We start from the raw sequence: 6,276 nt of genomic DNA on the forward strand, positions 1-6,276 counted from the left end.
CTGCTCAGCCACTTTCGGTCAGATGAGTCTTGGCGAGCGTTCTGTCCCTTCCTTTCAGCTTCTTGCTTTCATTTCCTCTGGGGGCTTGCTACTGGGAAGCAGTGGGCTACAAAAGTTCTCCCGGGCTAATTCCCTGATCTTGCCCCTTAGCCTTTTCCTTGACCCATCCCCTCTCTAGCAGGAACTTATATCCAGGGAAGAGGCAGGATGCGGTTGCCGTCCAGATAAACTCTCCAACCTTGTCCCCTGTCTGTCCTAGCCTCATTTCTCAATTGGTCTGGGACAGCAGAGCAATCTCTAGAGAAAGCCCTAATCGCTTGGATTTGGGTTTGGCCACCACCGACTCTGTTGGGTTTTCTTGGCCTTTGTCCCCAACGAGGCAGAGACATTAGGTAGCTCTCCTCTTCCCCCGAAGAGCTAGACTTCTTTATTTCTCTCTGTCCACCCTGGATGCTCCGACAATTTTTAATTTAGCCCTCATCCCCAGCAGTGTGGGACTAACAAGGTAGCTCTTCCTGGAGGATCTAGCCTCTTCTCCCCTTCTCTTTCTGTTCCTTTTCTATCTGCCCAGGTGTGGCTCTCTTACTCCAAGTTTATGCTTCTTGAAGGTCATTGAGTTTTTGGTATGTGTAGATTGTTTTCATCAAATTTGGAGACTTCTTGGTTATTATTTGTTCAAATACTCTTTCAGAGTATGTCTTCTCTTTGTCTGGGACTCTATGCATTGACTTGTAAACTTGATGCTATCTCATAGTTATTTTTCATCATTTTTTCTGTTTCTCACACTGCATAATTTCAACAGACATATTATACAGTTTGTTCATTCTTTCTTCGACTTGCTCAGATCTGTTATTGAACTCCCCTGGTGAAAGTTTTGTTTCAGTTATTGTACTTTTCAGCTCTTGAATTTCTCTTTGATTCCTTTTTATCGATACTCTTTACTTAGTGAAATATTATTCCTATATTTTTCTTTTATCCTTAGACATTCTTTCCTAGGGGTCATTGACCATATTTAAAACAACTGATTTAAAGTTGTTTCCTAGGAAGTCTAACATCTCCTTCCTTAGGAGCAGTTTCTTTTGATTATACTTTTTCCTGCATATGGATCTTACTTTCTTTTTTTTCTCCCCCTTGTTTAATAGTTTGTTGTTGTTATTGTTGTTGTTGTTATTGTTGATAACTGGACATTTAAAATAACATAGATGAGGCAGCTCTAGAAATCAGAATGTCTCCCCTCCATAGGGATCATCCTTGATATTTATTTGTTCAGTGACTTTTCTGAACTAATTCTGTAGAACCTATATTTTTTGTGGTCTGTAGCAGTAGAAGTTTCTTCAGAAGTTTCATTAAATGCCTGGAACCAGTAGTCTCCCAGTCTTTGCTTCAGGGCTCTGTGCATGTGAAGGCATTCCTTCAACGTTCAGTCAGGCAGTTTATAAGCCTGTAGTGGCCTTTACTTCTTTCTTATGCCAAACCTCATAGTCACCTAGAGGTTAGGGCTTTCCCATGTCTTTCCTGAGCATGCCGTCAGCCCTGGGCCTATACATAGTTCTATGCATGTGGGTAGCCTTTTAGATTCTCAGGAGTATATCAGAGCTTTTCAAAATCTTTTTTTGCCATCTCATTCTTCAGCATTTCCTATTTTAAGCTTCTCGATCAGGCCATTGTTTGCTCCTGCTGTTATCCACCACTTCAGTTAATACCCACCACATAAGTTAAACAAATGCCTTTAAATGTTTGGCCAGATGCTTCTGAGGATAAGACTTTTCACACACTGTATGAGCTCCAAATTAGCACACATAAAGATATCCTTGTAGTGGGGTCGTTCATCGAACTACCAAACAGCCCAAATGATGACAGTTTTTCTGGCAATGATACTTTGATGGAACTACAACCCATCATGTAGTTGCCAGGCTGCAGGTTGGAGCCTGTGGATTCTCAAACTGTGGCAGAGTTTGAGAGGGATGGGAACAGGGTATATTAAAATGATACAACATCACTATACTTAGAGTGATTCAGCCAATTTTCTTGTATACTTCCAGAAATTATCTTTGTTAACTTCTATAATTTTCGCCAGTTTTTTCATTGTTTTTGTGGAAGAGAGAATTTTCTGGGGTTCCTACTTCACCATTTGCACTTCTGTCATTGTTAGCTTAATTTTTTTTTATCCAGCTGTTTATTAAGTCACATATTAGAGAGATTGGCAGAAACGAATAAAAAACAACAGTTTTCTCACTGATGTTTTAGTTTTGGAAAATATAGTTAAATTTTATTTTATTTTTTATATTAAGATAAACTTAATGAGGGGAGTTCCTCATCTTTTATTCATTTGTTTAAGTTCCCAGCTACTGGCTCTGAACTTCACACAAAGAAGGTATTCACTCAGTCATACCGAAGACATGAGTGAGGATATAACCGGATACATAATACTGGAAAAAAACGTGTTTCTGTCCTCTTGTCTCTTAATCTACTTCCCTTTCTTTCTACTGTTTACTTGCGATAAGAACACTTAACATGGGATCTACCCTCCTGACAAATTTTTACATGTACAGTGCTGTATCATTCACTAGTGGCATCACGTTGTGCAGCTGATCTCTAGAACTTAGTATTTTGCACAAGTGAAACTTTATACTCATTGAACGGCAACTCCCCCGGCTCCCTCCTCCCACCCCCTTTAAAGTCTTTGTTGTGGAAACTTTCTCTTTTTTCAGTTTTCAATACTCTACTCCCTCATGATTCCATTATTACCTTCAGAAAAGTTCTTCTCTGGCTTTGTGGCCTCTACTTTTTCTGCCAGCCTCCTTAATATTCACGGTGCCTCAGATGCTGTTTCTGGTACTTTTTTTTTGTCCAATCCCTATGTGCTCAAGTTGTTGTCTGACTGCTTCTGTTAATTTCCATGACCACCTAAATTGCTAGTGTCTCCTTAATGCTTGTCTTTGTCCTAGAGCACCCGTCTGTGTTCTAAAACCATGCGTAGTTTAAGGGACAGTTCCAGCTTTTTGTTCTACAGACTAGTCAGTAGCAGCATGAACAGGTCTGTCTCATGAAAACTTCTAAGATATTTTTTTTTGTATGTCTTAAATATCGGTATTTGGCACCAGCATTCAAGAAGCTGCTCATACTGCTAGATTGGGTAGCTAATTGGTTACTGCTTCTGCTGATTAGATCTTTCTATTTATATCTGTCGCTGTTACTTCAGTGTAGGCAGTGTTCTCATACTAGTCTGTTTGATTCCATCTCCTAGGTAAGTCATCCTTTGTTCTCCATGAGCTCTAGATTTATATATCTTTATACGTTTATTGATACATAAGTTCAATCATGTACGGGATCTCCACAACTTACATGTACTGTTTCCTTGGCTCCCATTATTTATGGTATTGATGTCCTTGGAGGGATTGAACATCTTAGGATTCTCTAGAATTCTCTAGACTACCCAGGGTAATCCCTCGGGACGTAGAAGAGTTGTAGGAACTCTTTACACTGAAATTTTTCATAAAAATATATGAATGAATTACAGTACATTACAAACCCTTTTAACTAATTGAGTAACTCCAAAGTTAAAGACAAATTAGGGCACGAGTAGACATTCTTTATAGCTATTTGTTTTAGAGCCTTAAGAGTACACAGGAAAATAGTAGTTCTCAAAGGTATTTTCTTTGTCACTTAATTCTGAACTTTGAACAAAATGTATTATTGCAGGGATCAGTGTCGTTCGAAGACGTGACTGTGGAGTTCACCCCAGATGAGTGGCAGTACATGGGCCCTGCTCATAGGACCTTGTACAGAGACGTGATGCTGGAGAACTGCAGCCACTTTGTCTCCATGGGTGAGCAGGCCTTACTATGTGACTCCCCTTGGAATTCAAATCCTTTTTGTTGTAATCATCAAAACACATGGACCCTTTGTAGAGATTAATGTTGTTCAGGCTTTTAAGAGGCCTGGGTAATTGAAACCTTTAGAGAAACAGAAACGATGTTTGTGTCATTGCTTTCCCATTGAAAACTGCAAATGGGTACTTTCATTTTGCTCTTGCTGCTATATCTTTCTCCACCTTCAGAATCTAAAAAGCACGTGGATCTGGTCTATATATAAAGTCTTTGTTGTGGATTGTTACGTTCACAGGGTATTGCATTACCAAACCCCAGGTGATCTTCAAGTTGGAGCAAGGTGAAGAGCCCTGGTCCTTAGAGGAAGAATTCCCAAACCAGAGGTTCCCAGGTGAGTGAGCACGGACAGAAGGAAACTCCTGGGGTAGTTAGACTTTAGAGGGAACCACTTTCGAAAGTCGTTTTTCCTTTTAAACAGCTTTATTGAGATGTAATTCACGTATCATACAATTTACCCATTTAAAGCATACAGTTTTGTGGCTTTTAGTATATTCATAGATATATGGAAACACCACAGTCAGTTTTCTTCACCTCAGAGGGAGAAACCCCATGCCCTTTAGCTATTATCTCCTTATTTCCTGCCGCTTTAGCTCTGGCAACCACTAATCTACTTTCTGTCTGTATAGATTTGGGTATTCTGGACATGTCAATGGAATCACACATTATGTGTTCTTTTGTGATTGGTTTCTTTCACTTTGCATTACAAGGTTCATATTGTAGCATGTATTAGTACTTCATCCTTTCTTGGCGAAATAATATTCCTTTGTCTGGATATACCACATTTGTTTGTCCATTCATCAGTCCGTGAACCTTTTGGCTGTTATTGAGTAATGCTGATGTAAAATCCATTTACAAGTTTTTGCATGGACATGTGCTTTTATTTCTCTTGACCATATAGGTAGGAGCGGAATTTCTGGCTATGTGATAACTCTGTAGAACTGCCAAACTGTTTTCCAAAGGCGCTGTATCATTTCATAATCCTAATGATGGCATATGAGGGTTCTAAATTTTCTACATCTTCACCAGTACTTAATTATCTCACTTTTTGATTGTAGTCATCTGAGTGGATGTGAGGTGCTATGTCATTGAGGTTTTGATTTGCATTTCTGTATTAGTCAGCTGGACCGGCAAAACAAAATACCATAGCCTGGGTGGCTTAAAAATCAAATTTATTTCTCAGAGTTCTGGAGGCTGAAAGTCCAAGAAGAGGGTGCCAGCAGGGTTGATTTGTGGTGAGGCCTCTCTTCCTGCCTTGCAGATGAGCACCTTCTCACGGTGTCCTCACCGGGCCTTTCCTCTTTGCATTCATGGAGAGAGAAAGGTGTCTGATGTTTCTTCCCGTTTTTATAAGGATATCAGTTCTACAGAAATAGGGCCTCTCCTTTATCACGTTAACCTCCGTTACCTCTCTAAAGGTCTTATCTGTAAATGCAGTCACATTGGGAGTTAGGGCTTCAAAATATGAATTTGACTGAGACATAATTTAGTCCTTAACTATTTTCCTGATCACTAACGATGCCAAGCAGTTTTTTCATGTGCCTTTTGGCCTTTGTCTAATCATACTGATTGGCTAAAAAAGATATCCCTCAATAGTATGTTAGAAAGGTTATAAAATAAAAGAATGGTAAAGTTGTTAAGTCAATAAAAATAAATAATTTAGGGTCTAATATTCTGTTATCATTCAGGTTTATATTTAGGCAATAAATTCATTATCTTTAAAGAAATCCTGATAGCGCAAGAGTATTTGAATAGCTGCACTAAGCAATATGATATCAATGATCATAAAACAAAATATGAATTTCTAAGACTTTAAGATTCGCTTGAATTATGAGATCATAATTCTTCACTTAATGTTGTCAGTAGGTTCCTGGAAATTGACTTAAGTGAAATGAACTGTAATAAAACCACCTTTATTACAGTCTTGACTGATATAAAGAAGAACTGAGTTGTTAGGGCAGAAACATCACCAAACTTCAAAATAAAGATCCAAAAGACTTCTAATATTACCATTGATGTAAATCTGAGCTAGACATACATTTAAGAAAGATTAATCATTATTATCTAACCCGCTTATTCCAGTTCCGTTTTTCAGGTGGCCATATCCCCGCAGCTCAGCTCAAGGCAGAAACCCACCCTGGGCAGGATACCATTCCATCTCAGGGTGCATTCACACACCACGCGCACTCAGACATGGGGTTAACGTAGACACACCAGTTCACCTAACATGCACATTTGGGATGTGAGAGGAAACTCGAGGACCCAGAGGAAATCCACACAGACGTGGGGAGAACATGCCAACTCCACACAGACAGTGGTCCTTGTAGGGAATTGATTTTTTTTTCTCATCAACGTTGTAACTAAATGACATTTAATGAAAGGAATTTAT

At 39.1% G+C, this 6,276-nt stretch overlaps 1 long non-coding RNA gene across 1 annotated transcript; it reads left to right on the plus strand.

Annotated features, from left to right (window-relative positions):
* Window positions 1–2,286: 2,286 nt before the first annotated feature.
* On the plus strand, window positions 2,287–5,614 carry LOC120598440 (uncharacterized). The gene is made up of 2 exons (XR_005651593.1): window positions 2,287–3,829; window positions 4,126–5,614. It is a non-coding gene; the product is annotated as an uncharacterized LOC120598440 (long non-coding RNA).
* Window positions 5,615–6,276: the final 662 nt, after the last annotated feature.

Source organism: Pteropus medius, unplaced genomic scaffold (assembly GCF_902729225.1).
Source record: "Pteropus medius unplaced genomic scaffold, Ma_sr-lr_union100, whole genome shotgun sequence".
NCBI lineage: Eukaryota > Metazoa > Chordata > Mammalia > Chiroptera > Pteropodidae > Pteropus > Pteropus medius.